This window comes from Natator depressus, chromosome 1, assembly GCF_965152275.1.
Source record: "Natator depressus isolate rNatDep1 chromosome 1, rNatDep2.hap1, whole genome shotgun sequence".
In the NCBI taxonomy this organism is placed as follows: Eukaryota; Metazoa; Chordata; order Testudines; family Cheloniidae; genus Natator; species Natator depressus.
The window spans coordinates 121,885,537-121,903,992 of record NC_134234.1 but is presented as its reverse complement, the minus strand read 5'-3'; the positions used below and the strand labels follow the sequence as shown (position 1 = coordinate 121,903,992).

The 18,456-nt window shown below is 40.9% G+C and overlaps 1 protein-coding gene across 3 annotated transcripts in view; it reads right to left on the bottom strand.

Moving 5' to 3' along the window:
* JADE3 (jade family PHD finger 3) overlaps window positions 1-18,456 on the bottom strand; it is an 87,285-nt gene that overhangs the window by 60,345 nt on the left and 8,484 nt on the right. For 2 of the 3 annotated variants that reach the window (XM_074965835.1, XM_074965852.1), the window contains exon 2: window positions 13,204-13,266. The exons of the other annotated variant lie outside the window; for it this stretch is intronic. The gene's annotated coding sequence lies outside the window, so the exon portion shown is untranslated. The remainder of the gene's footprint in view (window positions 1-13,203; window positions 13,267-18,456) is intronic. 3 annotated transcript variants of the gene reach the window in all.

Below are 18,456 nucleotides of genomic sequence, written 5' to 3'. Positions count from 1 at the left end.
TGTTCTTATTGGAACAAGCAGGTTGGTCTGGCCTCTGATTGATACATGGCTAGATTTACCTTGCTGCACCTTCTCTCTGAGTGACTGCAGTGTGACCTAGAGGAATGAGTCCCCGGGGGGGGGGGGGGGGGTGTTAATGGGGACGGACGGACTCTTTTACATCTTCGGCTGGCAGCAGACGGTGCAGAAGAACTGCAAGCCATCCTCATCTCTTGCCCACCCGGCAGAAGATGGTACAAGAATGACCTGGTCAAGTCACTTCTAATGTAGTCCCTGTACCCATGTGCGGCCAGGTGGAGCACCTCGGACATGACGATGACGGCTACCAGTCCTATTGTACTGTCTGCTGCCACAAGGCAAGGGGTTGCTGCTGCTGTGTAGCAATGCAGTACCATGTCTGCCAGCACCCAGGAGACATACGGTGACGGTTACCTGAGCGGGCTCCATGCTTGCCGTGGTATGGCGTCTGCACAGGTAACTCAAGAAAAAAAGGCGCGAAACGATTGTCTGCTGCTGCTTTCATGGAGGAAGGGAACAGGGGCCTGTCGATACGTATCCAGAACCACCCGCGACAATGTTTTAGCCCCATCAGGCATTGGGATCTCAACCCAGAATTCCAATGGGCAGTGAAGACTGTGGGAACTGTGGGATAGCTACCCACAGTGCAACACTCCGGAAGTCGATGCTTGCCTCGGTACTGTGGAAGCACTCCGCCGAGTTAATGCGCTTAGAGCATTTTCTGTGGGGACACATACACTTGAATATATAAAAGCGATTTCTAAAAAACCGACTTCTATAAATTCGACCTAATTTCGTAGTGTAGACTTACCCTTAGAGGTTTTTAAGGTCAGGCTTGACAAAGCCCTGGCTTGGATGATTTAGCTGTGGATTGGTCCTGGTTTGAGCATGGGGTTGGACTAGATGACCTCCTTAGGTCCCTTCCAACCCTGATATTCTGTGATTTCAGACAGATTCCACAAAGTGGAAGAGGTAACACTACAGAATGAACGCACATACACACACACACACAGAGGTTGGGTCTGTTCCAAACTGAGAGAATATGCCTGACAAGAATTTCCTAGACTCAAAAACCTTTCAAATCTCCAAAATTCAAGACTATTAGTTAAATACAGTAAGTTTTGTAGTTAAGCTTTTTAACAAACGTGCTTATATAGTAACTTAAATATCAATGCAAAGTTTTGCTTAGTGACAGATGGGTAAACAAAATTTTTTTTTAAAAATTTTAGTATCTTATTACTTATTCCTCCTTGTTTTTCTCCAAGGCTCTCACTCTGGGAATATTTAATTCCTTTAATTTTGGGGGACTGCTGTAAACAACTAACTATGCAATTACTGGGCCACAGTTCAAAAGTCCATGACACCTTCTTCCCTCTAGGAATTATATTTCCATTCACCGAGGTTTTGATAATTGGCATGCTTTTTCCCCCAGAGATATTACGTGTCTATCTAAAACTCAAACATTTTCATGACAGATTTGAAGCTTGTTTCTTCCCACTTAGGGAAACAATTCAGAATATATAGTCAATACGCACTGCTATATTTCTGAATGCAACAGCTAATGAGATGAATTCCTATTTCCAGAAAGACAACCAAGTTTAAACACTCACTTGGAGAGGAATTACAAGTGTGGTCCTAATCTAAGAAACTGAACTATTACAAGTGGCATCTTATTAATCAGATCATCTCCCCATATGTTTTCAAGGTCAGGTCTTCTGACTTCAGTGACGAAAAACTTTCTGCATTTTACTCCTGCTAACACTGTGGTCAGCCCAGCTAAAAGAAGAGATAGATTAAATTATTCTTGTGCAGCAGCAGCATTGCTTATTAAGTTCCAGCCCATTATATCTGTACAAACTCTCAAAGCAATGGAATTGCACAAAGTATACAAGGATAGAAGTTTGTTTGCAGAACTTTGGGTGATGCACAAGAGGAAGAGAACTATTCTCAGAGCTCAGCTTGCATTTGTAGAAATGGTAATTTAAGACTAAAATGGGCATAATTTATATAGAAATAATTGGGTCAACACCATTTCATAATCATTGTCAAAACAGAAGCACACTTTGAACTGCAGCATTTTGAACTAGTAGCCCTGAAATACAGAAGGCTACATCTCTTCTCTGCTGCTCCCCATACCTCCAGGCTGCAGACAGTGGCTAATCAACAACTTTCTTTTCTACATCAAACAAAAAGTAGAGCTAAAGTAGTACTTTGTCAGGGCAGGATTTTACAGTCCTACATACACAGATACAGCCGAGGGGAACACCCCCCCATCTATTATACAGGACTGCTTGAAAAAGACTAATTAGTTACAGGTGCTGCCACTAATTAGATACAGGCAGATGATTGAGAACAACAGGTCCTCAGAACAGTGACTTCGTATTTTAACCCTTTAAGGCTACATTTCCAGAAGAGGAATCAGTGAAGAAAATTCACTTCAGTAAATGTCCATGCAAAGTACAGAAATAGTTTTGCCTGCTTAAGAAAAAAATTAAACTCAGTCACAAAACTGCACAGAAACTAGCTCTACAGTATTTGAACACATACTAAAGTTTTAACTAAACACGCAACTGGAGTGCTTGATTGCAGACAAGCTACTGCATGGACTGTATACACAGTTCAAGACATTATGAGCAGTCCATATTTGGAGATAAAAACACACAGAATAAAAGATAGGAGGAAGTCACCTCATTATCGCCTCCAGGTGCAGGATTTTTCTTTATAGTGTACTGGCTAGTGCTTTGTCTAGTGTACTTTATAAGTGTCCAAAGTGATGTGGCTTCCACCACTTTACTTGAGAAACTACAGATTTTTGTAATTCCCACTGAAACACTAATGCTTCCAAGTAGCATACCTCAAGTAAGATTTGGTTCAACATACTAGGCATATCTGGTCATACTCAAGTAATTTAAGGAGAGAGTAGAGGGGTGGGGATTGTTTTGGGGATTTGGGTTTTTTAGTTTTTGGTTTTTTTGGTACTTTAAATATTAAGGGCCTTTAGCATTTGTGGTAGTCTTGGCTTTTTGGGGGATGGGGAGAACCTGAGTAAAGACCAGACTGTTTTATTCACCTTGTTATATATCATGTGGGCTATGATATGTAAAGTCAACACATCTGCCTGCAGTATCCTAGCACTGCAAGATAAATAGACTTGGAAGAATTTAATTTTTTTTAAATAATTTCAGTGTTTATTTTTAAGCTTTTTTTTATTGTTGATTTAACTTTTCACAGTTGCACAATTTTCCGGGGGTTCAGACATTTACTTATAGTACATGTTGAGATTCAAAATGTCAAAACTTTATAACAGTTACAAACTGTCAATATCACATGTCAAAATATACAATAAATATTTGTAAATCAAATAAATTCTCAAACATTTTTCTTATTTTGCCTATCTGTACATTTTTATTAACAGCGATGAACGTATTTCTTCATCAGGATAGGAGTATGGTGAAATTGACATTTACCAATAAAAAACTAATCCCTCCAAACTCAAGGGTAGAGATCAAAGCAAACTGTAACGCTGAATTTACCAGAGAAACATCTGCAGGTTAGAATCCAATTAACATCCTTCCTTTGTATATTCCTCTCCTTTAAGGATAATCTACAAAGCTCGTTTATAAGAGATATTAAAACACAGAACGTGTAAATTTAAATTGAACACTTCAAGGAAAAATACTTACTTTGTGACCTGGCATGTAAGGAGGAACTGATTTTTTTTTTTTTTTTTTTTTTTGGGTGTTTCAGGGTTTCACTAGAAACCAAATTTAGGTTTTGTCAGGTGACTGAAGGATAAAATGATTTTATAAAGTCTATGTTTAGTTTTAAGCTTTGCAATTCACTTAAGAAAAAAAGATCTAGAAGAATAATCATTCAATTGGCACTTAATTTGGGTATCTGAGTATTAATTTTCCCTTAAACAAGCCCCATATATGAAGAACTAGCTACCACATTTATTGAAAGGCAATCAGTAGAGACACCAAATTTAAAATTAAATTTCTTATGACTATTAAAATTTAACTTTGTTATAGTTTGACTATCCATATGAACAGACACCATTTTTATATTATCCCACTCATGTTTTGGAACTATGAGATGGAGGATGCCTGTGTTGGATATCTGAAGTATTATTCAGCTGACTGAGATCACTAAGAGAAATGCTGAAACCTACTTTCATGGGAATTATATCTGCTCTGAACTGTATTTGTGTATGTGTCCACTATAATAGTCTAATCAAAAATACTGAAAAAGAAAAGCTATGACCACATTCATTTCCCAGTATATTTCTGAAATGGCCAGTCCCAGATACCTCAGCTTCCTTGGCAGGAATTCTGCTTAGGTGGTCTTTTGAAACTGGTGAATGGCCTTGAACAATGTAAGTGTTGTAAGAAATTCTTCCTCAACCAACGGTTCATACTCAGAATCTCAATGCTTTCTCTACCCCCATAATTCTTCAAGGAAGGAGGAGATGATGATATTTTGTGCCCTATATAGAGGGCATTAAAACACAGTTATAATTGTCATACCAGATAGACTTCAAACATTTCTTCAGGATGGTCAACCATTATGTTGAAACCCATCCTAGCAGTCAATACACTCCATGTCCTCCAGACAGAAAAATCCAATAAAAATGGAAAAGCTACTTCCAAGAAACACAATATAGAAGAGGTAGCAATGAAAGTAGAAACTAAGGAACCAATGCATGTGAATGTTGCCAAAGTGGAAAAAAGCGTTTTTAAAAAAAAAAAAAAAGTTACTACACTGTTCGCTTCTCATTGGAATGAGAGAACTTCTGGCAAGAAGCTCAGCACCGTGTGACAAATGTGTGTGGCACCACTCCTCTCTAGTGGAAAAAGAACATCATGCCAGATCTTGTCAGGGGCAGAAGAGACGCTATTACTTAGCCTAATGTTTCTCAACCTTTTCAAGTTGGGGACCCCTTATTCAGAATTGAAAATTTTCACAGCACCTTTACATTTACTATAAAAGTAGAAGTAATAAAATAAAAAGTTAAAAATGTATAATAAAATCTACTGCATTTGACCTCATGAACTTTGAAGGTTTTGACCACCCTGAAATTCTGGTAAATTGATTTTCTTTAGAATTATCAAGTTTTCAATATCTTGCATGCCCCTGATTGTGTGTGTTTTTCAAGGAGTGGGTCATGACCCCCCAGGAGGGTCATGTAAGGCAATTTCCACCACAATATATATTTTGAAAAGGAACAAAGTACAAAAACAATATATCTAAAATTTGGCCTTGATTAAGGTTTCTTACTCCACGCAGAAACTTGATGTAACTTTTAATGGCCAAGTTAATCCCCTTGAATATATGTTTATAATGGAAGTGCAAAGAAACCTTTAGCCACAGCAGCACAAATGCTGCCATGAAAATACTACATGGGTTATAAGTGGAAACAAAACCACAACCCTTGTGTTGTAGCTGAACCAGCAGCCAAACTAATGTTCTGTTCTTTGCACTGTTCATGAAAAGCTTGCATTTGTTTTCTCAATTGGATACTACGGTTGAACTCAGATGAAAACCAAACAAACTTCTCATCCCATTTCCCAGAAAGCATGTACTACTATGGAAGTATAAGCAAACCTTCAACTCTACTGTTTAACTAATTTCAGGAATAGCAAGACACATTCTGTCATATGCAAAGCATGGAGGGTACTAATACCACAAAACATGAGAAAAACAGTGTTTTGGTAAACCAGTTTTCACACTCTCATTCGACAACAAACCAATATTCTTTAAGTGTGCAGTCATCCTCAAAGGAAAAGATGGCTGGCTGTTTTCCACTATGTTAAGAGCAGAGGGAGAATTTCCCGTCTCTCTGGCTTGAAGTGCCAATCCCCAAAACTCGCCTTCCTCATTGTCTAATGAAGTCAAAAGCAGAAACTACAGTGAACTCAAGAGAAGTAATTTTCCGAGAGGAAGAGAAACATCAATGCCTTTACATACACTAAGCCAGCAGACCCATTATTTCTACTACCTGACAGAGATGAAAGTATCATGGGAGAAAAGGAAGCAGCGGCAAAAGATTATAGGGATGGAGTGGGTTAGGGAGAGAAAGGGGAAAGTTAATTTTACAGGAATCTGAAGGGCTACTAAAAAATGAAATACTTAGGAAGGAAACCAAGCAGAAAACTCAGGAATAGCCACTTTTTAGATTGTTCTATCAAAGGCCTGACATGAAAATACAATAGAACAGACTGTCATAAATATAAAGTGAAGGGTAAACCCCTTTAAAATCCCTCCTGGCCAGAGGAAAAATCCTCTCACCTGTAAAGGGTTAAGAAGCTAAAGGTAACCTCGCTGGCACCTGACCAAAATGAGGAGACAAGATACTTTCAAAAGCTGGGAGGAGGGAGAGAAAAAGGGTCTGTCTCTCTCTGTCGGTATGCTGCTTTGCCGGGGATAGAACAGGAATCGAGTCTTAGAACTTTTAGTAAGTAATCTAGCTAGGTACGTGTTAGATTATGATTTCTTTAAATGGCTGAGAAAAGAATTGTGCTGAATAGAATGACTTTCTGTCTGTGTGTCTTTTTTGTAACTTAAGGTTTTGCCTAGAGGGATTCTTTATGTTTTGAATCTAATTACCCTGTAAGGTACCTACCATCCTGATTTTACAGGGGTGATTCCTTTACTCCTATTTCTATTAAAAGTCTTCTTGTAAGAAAACTGAATGCTTTTTCATTGTTCTCAGATCCAAGGGTTTGGGTCTGTGGTCACCTATGCAAATTGGTGAGGATTTTTACCAAACCTTTCCCAGGAAGTGGGGTGCAAGGGTTGGGAGGATTTTGGGGGGAAAGATGTGTCCAAGCTACGTTTCCCAGTAAACCCAGTTAGAGTTTGGTGGTGGCAGTGGTTATTCCAAGGACAAAAGATAAAATTAATTTGTACCTTGGGGAAGTTTTAACCTAAGCTGGTGAAAGTAAGCTTAGGAGGTTTTCATGCAGGTCCCCACATCTGTACCCTAGAGTTCAGAGTGGGGGAGGAACCTTGACAGTAACCTCGCTGGCACCTGACCAAAATGACCAATGAGGAGACAAGACACTTTCAAAAGCTGGGAGGAGGGAGAGAAAAAGGGGTTTACCCTTCCCTTTATATTTATGACACAGACACTATTAGATTTAGGCAATGTCTAAACTAGCACTTTTGTTGCTAAAACTTTTGTCGGTCAGCAGCGTGAAGACACACACGCACACAGTCTCACACCTTGCCCAACAGAAGTTTCACCAACAAAAGTGCTGGTGTGGATAACACTACGTCAGCGGGAGATGCTCTCCCGCTGACATTGCTACTGTCACTCGTTAGGGGTAGTTTAATTATGCCGGCAGGAGAGCTCTCTCCTGCCGGCATAAAGCGGCTACACAGGAGACCGCACAGAAGCACAGCTGCAACGGTACAGCTGCACTTCTGTAAGGTCTGTAGTGTAGACATAGCCTTAAACATTAGAGACATGACTGAGTAGGAAGAAGGGACTTGAGATACCTTGCTATAGATGACTAAAAGAATTCAGAACTCCTATACATAAAGGAATGGGATATGAAATTTCTTGCTTTGGTTTAGATATATTTCTAAACCCCACACATGGTTAATTCTGGAATTGGGTTTTTGTTTTGCTTTTTTATGCTGAAGAACCTTAAAGCACATATATTAAAAAAAAAACCTCAGATTCAAACAGAAATGTCATTCTTCGTAAGGCATTCTTGGTAACCGTCAGTACCTTAAGCACTAGGTTTACAGCTATTACCCTGAAAACTGGACACTTACGTGTAAGGTGTCTTAAGTTTTATTTTTACAATTATGCACAATACTTACAGAAAGAAGTTCAGAACTGGAACATTTTTGCAACTCTTTTCCTTGTAATGTAGTACATATTAGAAGCAACAGTAAGACCAAGAACAGGGTAGGCCCATTACTCAGTGACAAGGGAGAGACAACAGAAAACACAGCAACAGCCAAAAGTTTTAAGCGTCTTGTTTCACTTTTCACTAAAAAGGTTAGCAGTGATGGGACAACTATCGTAGTTAACATTTGTTTAAATGGAGCAGGAACTACCCCTAAAATAGGTAAACGAACACATTAAGAATTACTTAGACAAGCTAGATGGCTTCAAGTTAGCAGGGTCTGACAAAATACATCCTAGACTACTTAAATTTGTTAGTCTCTAAGGTGCCACAAGTACTCCTTTTCTTTTTGCAGATACAGACTAACACAGCTGCTACTCTGAAACCTAAAGAGCTCTGAGTCATTAGTGATTATCTTTAAGAACTCGTGTAGGACAGAAGAGATCCCAGAGGACTGTAAAGGGACAAATATAGTACCAGTCTATAAAAAGGGGGAATAAGAACAATATAGCTAGTTATACACCTATCAGGTTAACTTTGATACGCAGAAAGATAACTGAGTAAATAATCAATTCATACACACCTACAAGACAAGCTGATAAGTAACAGTCAACATGGATGTGTCAAGAACAAAATCACATCAAACCAACATAATATCACTTGATGGGAAAACAAATGTTGTGGATAGGGGAGAAGCAGCAAATGTGATATTATCTTGACTTTTGTAAGACTTTTGACACAGTCTCACATGACTTTCTCATAGGCCAACTAGGCAAATATAGCCTAGATGAAGTAGGCAAATACAGCCTACGATAAAGTAGACACACAACTAGTTGGAAAACCGTACTCAGAGTAGTTATCAAATTACTCAGAGTCAAGCCAAAAGGGTATATCAAGTGGGGTCCTCCAGGAATCTGACCTGGGTCTAGTTCTATTCAATATCTTCATAAATGATTTGGATAATGGCATAGAGATTGCCGTTTGGAAACCACTGGCATCAAACCCAATATATTTCAAGATTGCATATGCATTGTATCATGAAGCATGTATAATGATCCCCTTCTGTTTATGGCTTTGGCAAGAGCACACTGGAACAGGCATTCAGATACCAAAGGTAATGCATACATATGGCTTCTGGTTTTTTAGGGGTTCTTACTAAAAATAATCCCCAAAATAATTAACTAATTTGAGTTTTATGTAGATGTCCAAAACTCAGTTTTTCAGGTCTCTCTCTTCATATATACTTTAATACAGGGGTAAGCAACCTGTGGCACACGAGCTGATTTTCAGTGGCACTCACACTGCCCAGGTCCTGGCCACCGGTCTGGGGCTCTCTGCATTTTAACTTCATTTAAAATGAAGCTTCTTAAACATTTTAAAAACTTTACATACAACAGTTTAGTTATATATTATAGACTTATAGAAAGAGACCTTCTAAACACGTTAAAATGTATTACTGGCACGCAAAACCTTAAATTAGAGTGAATAAATGAAGACTCGGCACATCACTTCTGAAAGGTTGCCAACCCCTGCTGTAATGAATAATCTCTTTGTAATGTTCCCTAGTGCACTTTAACATAATTCTGTTTCAAACATCACTACACTGAAGTGCACTAGAGAATCTTCAGTGCATACCAGCAGGGCCAAAAGGACCAACTGGGTAAATAGGCCCAATGGCCTGTGATGGGATGTGAGATGGGGTGGGATTTGAGTTACTACAGAGAATTCTTTCCTGGGTATCTGGCTGGTGAAACTTGCCCACATGCTCAGGGTTCAGCTGATCGCCATATTTGGGGTTGGGAAGGAATTTTCCTCCAGGGCAGATTGGAAGAGGCCCTGGGGGTTTTTTGCCTTCCTCTGCAGCATGGGGCACGGGTCACTTGCTGGAAGATTCTTTGCACCTTGAAGTCTTTAAACCATGATTTGAGGACTTCAAGAGCTCGGACATAGGAGAGAGGTTTATTGCAGGATTGGGTGGGTGAGATTCGGTGGCCTGCATTGTGCAGGAGGTCAGACTAGAGGATCATAATGGTCCCTTCTGACCTTAATATCTATGAATGCATAACACCTTAGAACTCTTTAGAGCTCACACTCTAAATCCACATTAATGCTCAGTGTAGACAAGCCTTTAGATACAAAAACACTGGAAATTGTTACTTTCTGTGTTCATTAAATAAACACAGCTTTCAATTTTTATTTTTTGTATCGGGGTGTTTTATTTGTATTCATTTAAAAATGAAAATCAGACTCGCTATAACAGAACAATTGCGTAAATTGGGGAGCGTCTGTAGTAAAAAGTGACTGGGGCAGAAGTGACTGACTCACAAGGGACGAGCCAAAGGAACAAAATATACATAAAACTTTACTGAGCAAAGAAGAGTGTGTGGAGAAAGAGGTGACTGCATATTTTTAGACTTCTAATACCAATGTAGTAGAGGAAGTAGGGTGTAAAGGACAGTGACTAATGGTAATGTGTGAGATTAAAAAGCAAGAATTTAGGCTGAAGATTAGGATAAAACTTCCTCTGAATAAGAGCTATTAGGCTGTGTCCCCAAAGGAAGTGGTAGAAGCTACTGTTCCAAACATGCAAATAAAGACTGGACAAAGCCCTTGTATTTTTTTTAAAATAAAAAAGGGTGCACTACATGAGCCAAGGCATCTTTTCCCATCTCTAATCTGCACTATTTGGAGTGCATATATTTGTGCACATTTATATACTTTTTAAGTGGACATCTTAAAATAAAAACCTAAAGTGTGAGAACATCTAAAATATGGTAGCAGATGTTATGCTGGTAATGCCATAGCTATGCTATTCTCATACACTCTGCAGAAAGTCTCACGACCCCAGAACAAGCACAGGAGAGTCACAACCACTAAAAACAATCTCTCTGCTTTTTCATGGATCCCCAAACACTAAGTGCTACACTTGCAAGGGGGACTCAGGCACATGGATGCCTGAAAGAGCATTTAAGTCCAAAATTTAGGTGTCAGTGGCTTTCACAAAAACACCTGCTCAGCAGTCACTTGCAAGGCTATGTGACAGAAGTCAATAGGCACGTAAGGGCAGGTATTCACTACCCGCCAGATCGGCGGGTCGTGACCTATCTATCGGGGATCGATTTAACACGTCTCATCTAGACGCGATAAAATCGATCCCCAAACACGCTCCCCGTCGACTCCGGAACTCCAGCTCATGAGAGGCGGAAGTGGAGTCAACGGGGGAGCAGCAGCAGTCAACTCGCCGCCGCCCTCACAGCCAGGTAAGTCGACCTAAGATATGCCGACTTCAGCTACAGTATTCGCGTAGCTGAAGTTACATATCTTAGGTCGACACCCCCTCCACCCCCCCAGCATAGACCAGGACTAAGTTTCGACTCGTAAAGTCCCTGAAGTGCCCATATTTTGGCAGGTGGGTAAGTGCAGAGTCACCTCAATCACCACATCACCCAGCAACTCTGCACGTAAATCACACTTAAACCCCAGTAGAATTCACAAGCTAGATGTTACCCTACTTAACTTGCCTTTGGGGCCCAAATCTGATAGATGTGCTCTGAGCATGCCTAAACCCGCATAAAAAAGGCCAGAGTTGGTGGCAATACCCCCCCAAATAACTTTTAGCCAAGTTGTTAAGGCACTCACCTAGGATGTGGGAGACCCAGCTTTAGTTCCCCACCCCTCCTCCCTTACCTGATGCGGAGAAGAGATTTGAACTTAGACCTCCTACATTTTAAGAGGGTGCTCTAACCCCTGGACTAGAGAATCACTCTCACTGGGTCTCTGACCCAAGGCATATTTATATACAGTTCAACAGCTTCAACAGAAGAGATTGAGGGAGACCTGTTCACAAAATACCCTACAGCCAAGTGGTTAGGGCACTCTGGGTTTGTTTTCACTGTAACAGTTAGCTTGACTTACTCCTCTTGAGCTAAACTAGCTTCAACCCACATCCCCTGATAAGATAGGTAGCTCCATTTGGACAACACTTAACTCAATCTAGAGACGACGTATGGACAGGCTTCAGGTTTGGGACAAAACTTGAGTTATAGCTCAAGCTTACAATGCGATAAAGACAAGCCCTGAGAAGTGGGAGACAAGTTCAAATCCTCTTTTCACATTAGACAGAGGAGAGAACGAAACCCTGATCCCCCACATCCTGGGTAAGTGCCCTAACAACTAGGCTAAAGGTTGGGGGGGCACAAATACCTTCTTCTTGCAACAAATGTCTTAAGCGCCTAACTGCAGAAGAGAGTTGAGTGAATACCAAGCAGAGAAATGCACCTCCCTCTGACCGAGACTTGGGCACTTAACGCCCTTAGGCCATGCCCCTCTCCACAAGGCATTTTCTACTGGCTAGCTTAGGCAGCTCCTGCTCAGTGTGCTACCTGTTGTGAATCCCATTCTTAGACACTGAACTGTCCCCATGCATTGTATGGGGAGCCTAACTCAGTTGTTAACTCCACCAAGAGGCAGGGCATCTAAAGTTAGATTCTCCATTGCTTGAGTCCCTTCGCGAATCTCGTCCTAACAATAAAGAGATTTCTACACTAAAGAAGAAAATCTTTTACTTTCATACTATTAACAAGCAGAACACTGAGTAATAGACTGGCCATCTTTCCACTCATTTAAAATAATCTGTCACACACGTATGCTTCCTCCTCCCCCCGCCCCATCACCATCTCCCATTAATCCACAGCAACTTCAGTTTCCCACATTGAGAACCTGCCCAATCCAGCAGCATCCCCCACCACTTCATCTCATCTTCAACTCATGAGGGTTGATCCCAACCTACCGAAATGGCTACTCATTCAACCTTTTCCCTCACTAAACACTATTTCTTTTTTCTCAATATCAAAGTTCCATCCTTCCAACAGCACCCATTTGCTTCAGGCGCGCATGTCCCCAGTCCCCCCGACCAGAGCCTTGGAGGTTTTTCACTCTCAGTCCCTTCCTCCTAGCCCTCACCTCAGATTCAGCTGTCCACTCTTCCAACTTTGACTCCCCATTGTCCCTTTCTCCCACCAATTCCCATCCGCTGAACCCCAACCCTGTCTCACTTGCAAAATTAATTTACCTGCTCCTCGTTTTTGTTCTGCCAACACCTGTAAAAAGTCTCAATCATACACGCTTCCTCCACTACAAGTCTGTCCTCTCCTCTTTCAGTTCTGTCATCTTCCTGATCAACCAACACCGTCCCTTATCACTAACCATGACCGCTGACCCTCTCCCTGCCCCACCATTAAAACCCTTCACCCCTCTCCGGGCAGGATATTGCCTCCTTCATATTGCCCCAATGCACAGAATACTGAAATACTCTTCCTAAGCTCACCTGCAAGGCCTCTGCCTTCTCTGCAATCAAGTCCCAGCTTAAGACCCACTTCTGCTGCAATGCCTGCAGAAAAAGAAATGACAAGTTTAAGTAGTAGTTAGGAATAATTTATATAGCCTGTTTGAAGTATGGGGGTGAAGAGACTTTGTAAATGCAACCTTATATTACCAAGATGTGGTCAACTATCACCTTGACCACTAATATGTTGTGCCCTTCCGTGTGTTTAGACTGTGAGCTCCTTAAGCAAGGGACCTGCCCTCATTTTAGTGGGGAAAGCACTTTGCATGCTGGAAGTGCTCTCAGTGACTGTCCACAATTGTAATTCCAGACATTTGAATATAAAAATCCCCACACTTCTCAAGTTTCCTCAGCTGTACTCTCCATAGAGCTCTATAAGCAAGACCATTTTAAATATCTTGGCTATAGCTAAGATGCCTATCACCTTTTTATCTAAGCAAATCATGGGGCAGAGGGAGGGGGAAATCAATGCCAAGATGGAACTCCAATAAACTTGTTACTTTGAGACTTAATGATTACTTTAAAAAAAACAAACAAAAAAAACACCTTTCTACTAGTCCCATTTAGCTAATGATTCTGATATTCATTAGTTAATGAATTACTATATTTATTTGTTTCTGTGGTATTGTCAATCTTTTCTTCCTGGTCTCTCCTTTCTAAGATGCGAACAGTGGTCTCCAGCCTTTTTACACACAAAATCACTTTTTGAATTTAAGTGCAACACAGGATCCACCCTGCCCTGTCCCTTCCCTGAGGCCCTGCCCCACGCACTCCATCCTCCCTCCGTCACTCACTCTCCCCCACCCTCACTCACTTTCACCAGGCAAGGGCAGGGGGTTGGGCTGCAGGAGGGGGTGCAGGCTCTGGCCTGGGGCCAAGGGGTTTGGAGTGTGGGAGGGGGCTGAGCCTAGGGCAAGGAGTTGGGGTGCAGGAGGGGGTGAGGGGTGCAAGCTCTGGGAGGAAGTTTGGGCGCAGAGGGGGCTCCGGACTGGGGCAGAGTGTTGGGCTCCAGGAGGGAACTCAGGGCTGGGGTGTGAGCTCCCACTGGGCAACTAAGTGGGGCTAAGGCAGGCTCCCTGCCTGCCCCGGCCCCACTATACTCCCAGAAGCAGCTATCACGCCCCCCACAGGAAAAGGGCTGCACCTGGCTCCATGCGCTGCCCTTCTCTGCAGGCACCGCCCCCACAGTGCCCATTGGCCGCAGTTCCCCGTTCCTAGCCAATAGGAGCTATGGGGACAGTGCTTGCAAGCAGGAACAGTGCACGGAGACTCCTGCTCCTGCCCCTGCCCCTTCCAGGCCTCAGGGGCATGCAGGCCGCTTCCAGGAGCGGCACGGGGCCAGGGAGCCTGCCTTAGCCCCACTGTGCCGCCAGACTTTTAGCAGCCGGAGATTGCAATTGACTGGCAGAGGCTCCAGGATCGACCCGTTGGTGACCACTGCCTTAGAACAGCTCCACAAACAATGACATCACCACCACCAGCTCACCTTAAGGAGGCTGCCCCTCAATATCAACAATTTAGTCAGTATTCAACAGGAGGTTAGGCAACCCCACAGGAGAAGAGAGAGTAGGGAAGAGAGAAAAAAGGTCCGTTTTAAACACCAGTGATTTATCATGAAGAACACACAAAATTATGTATGAACAGGTGCTAAAACTACTCAGTTCACCACTTTTTAAGACTACAGAAGTAACTGCCCCTTATCTGCATTCAAAGACCCACTGGCCCAGTTATGATTTTCAGCACTAGCACTTATGACCTGTGCACTACCTTTATCTACAGAAGAAACCCCTGATATTTACCCAGAAGTCAGAAAAGAGACTTTTCCATTTTGGCCTCAAAATAAGGTGTTGAAGACAATCAAGGTGGTAATAATTCTGGAAGTAGAAGACAGAGTGCCCACACACAGTAAACTAGACTTAAATAGCCTCACCTCTGTGGCTACACATTTCATGGCAGTACCCAGAAAATAATTCTTCCTTAAAGTTTTGAATTGTCAGTGTCCCTTACTACTATGAAAGGGAAGCCTCATCTAACAGAATACTCCCTTCGGGCCGTGCTGCACCGCACCTCAGTCTGACAGAATTAACATGGAGTTCTAAGAAACAAGTAGTGAAATCTTGGCACCACTGAAGTTAGCAGGAGTTTTGCTATGACTTTAAGGGGTTCAAGATTTTTGCAAAGGCAATCTAATGACTTTGCTAGCACCTTGCAGAAATCTAAAGATACCAGTGAGTTTGCTTTTTAAGATGTGCTTAGCTTTGCTGTGTCCCAGGCAAACAAAGACTTAAGATCGAGTTAGGATATAAAAGCCTTTGTTTATAGAGGTCAACTCTAGTAGGAAGGAGTATTATGAAGAGTAAAATTATGACTTTCAATAACAGTCTAAAAACTTCAAAGTCTTCATGGTCTCCCTCCATTAGCTTAAAAAAGTTACGAGAACAGTTTTGAGAGACTGACATATAAAGCAAACATCTTAAAGCAAGCACAGTTTCCACTGGAGTTCAGCAAGGATTAAAAGTAGAAATGTAATTGAACACAGAAGTCATGCCCTACCTCAACACAGGAGATAGTACCATCAATTCTGAGAACTAAAGTACATAATGTCTCCCCTCAAAAAGCAAGGAACAGCACTAACACAACAATTAAGAGGTCATTTATGCTTACTGTAAGAGCCATGTTCAAGAGAAATTGTACACCCATTGAAATTACAAGAGAGAAGCTTTGTACCGTATCTTCCATGCTATTATAAACCAGAGCTCACTGATGTCTGAAAACTTGGCATTCAAAAAAAACAGATGACATTAAAAGTGAAGATTTATTCTGAAAAGTGATCACGGTACATAAAAAAAGCACGTTAAGATATCTGTTCACTGGGTATTGTGGTATTGTATCCGCTTATTTTAGTGACAAAAATTAGCTCTCACTGTTTTACTCTTGATAGCCCTGCAAAGCCAACAGCAATGTAAGAAACAGAGCTGAATTCTGCTCTCTAGTGAACTATCACCATAGCTAAATTCAAAATTCTGGTCAGTTACATCTATGCTAACCAATTAAAGGAAAAAAAGAGGTTGCACAGGTGTCATTGACGGCATTATATGAGTACAATACGGTGGCCCAGATACCCCTTAGGGCACAGTTCGACCTGAAGAAACTTATTACTGATGACAATGCCTGATAAAGAAGCCAGTTTGACTTTCACATCCCAGTCACAGCAGGATAGGCTGAGAGTAAAGCCATTTCTATATTAAAAAAATGTACACCAGTGTAACTAAGTTGATTTAGCTACATCAGTCCAAACCCTTAGACAGACTTGAGGCTGTATAAGTTGTTCTAAAACCAATTTAGCTTATACCATTTTCTCCTTTTGTATAGTTCTTCCGAAGAGCAAGAAAACATTTTACAAAATAGAAAAATTAAAAACCACAAAACCTAGTAAAAAGGCATCTGGGAAAAAAGTATAGTATCTGAAGCTAATTTTAAACAATTTGGAAATTAACTAGACCTCAAGTGGATATGGTCCCTTTGAGTTTTTATTTTACTAATTCTGGTTTTGCTCTGTTACAGGAAATCACTCAAAGCCACACACAGCTGTAAATGCCGATCAAAAATTAGAAAAAAAGTATGACAGAATGATCTAGTAGGAAGGTTAATTACAACTATACAGATGTATATATAAATGTGTACACACACAAGTTTGTGACAATTGAAAAGCAAAATAGAGTAAGACCACCTACTTATATGGAAGCAGAATTATGATCTACATCTTCTTTATTTATCATCTGAAGTTCTCAAAAAAAATACAGCACAGTGAGAACGTTTCTTCTCTCCCACCATAATAAACTCTCACCAACAGAAGTTGGTGAGGCAATCTTTATTGGACCACCTTGTCTTTTATATGATTTCCATGCATGCTAACACAAACAGCAACTTTCAGTAGATGGTACTGTATACCCCACATAAATGTCTGCCAGGAAATTATACCACTGACAGACAATCTTCTACCTGACCTAAAGCATTTCCATGCAGTCCATCGAAAAAAGAGCTGACAGGTGCTGGAATGTTTGCAGGCTTATTACGAACAAAACCTGGAAGAATGAACTTGCTGGAGTATAGCTTTACAGTAAAGATAAATCTGACCCAGATGATTTACACGGTACCTGAGCGAATTGTTTGGCAGTGCCAAAAAAAAGGGGGGGGGAAGGGGGAGAAGAGGTGACTTTCTGGGATCATTATAAAATGATTTGGAAAATCAGCATCAAGATGTTAGAAGGTAAAAAACACCAAATGGAAGAACCGTAAGTGTCAAATGCATGGTTGGAAAGGTAAATAGGACATAAAAGACAACGCGTTCAAGCTGTTTTTAAATACCTTTGACATTTGATTTATCCTATTCCCCCCACTCCCATCTCAGTTCAAGAAGGCAGCAAGCCCTGGAAAGAGATGAGAAAACTGGAATGATAATTTAATCACTTTTTTTAAGGCGGTGAAATAGTACCTTCAAAAGCAGTTAGATGCCCAGGCAGTCTGGTTGATGCTGAGTTGGCAGCCTTTTAAAAAACTTCAGAACTCAGCCATCCTGTTTTCCATGATCTGACTTCCATAGTTTTCTGCCATTTTTTGGCCACAATCTGACACTACCTTATTCACAAACCAGATTTAGGTTAGAAATATGGATATTCAGTTGTAAACTCTATAGGAAAAGGCATAAACTAAGGATTAGGTCCACAAATTATGTTTTAACCTCTTCCTCCTGTGCTGGCTCAACCCATGAGCTTTATATTTGGTAAATCATATTAGCTAAACACAAATATTCCATAGTTTCTCTGAATAGTTTTATTTTATCTGTGTGTGGCCCATTTCTGTTTAATTAGATCGAAGCCAGATTTCCACTGAGAATGCAAGAGTAGCATCATCAACATCCATCCATCCATCTAATCCCTTGGAAACCTCTTTCAACTGCCATTGTAAATTCAGTGTCTCTAGACAGCCTTGTTGTGTAAAATGCTGTATTTTGATTCAAGTCTCTCATGCTCAGGGCAAATTTCAATACACTTATTTTAGCTGGATGAAAATACAGAATTTCCCAGAGACTTTGACAAAATATCATTGGGAAGCTACTTTAAAGCCTTTTTAAGACACCAATCAGGTGTTTCATTAATGAAAGTACTGGAAATTTAAAAAAAAACATTTGCATTGTGTTTTAGAGTTACTATGTCTACTTCTTTATAAGGTTTA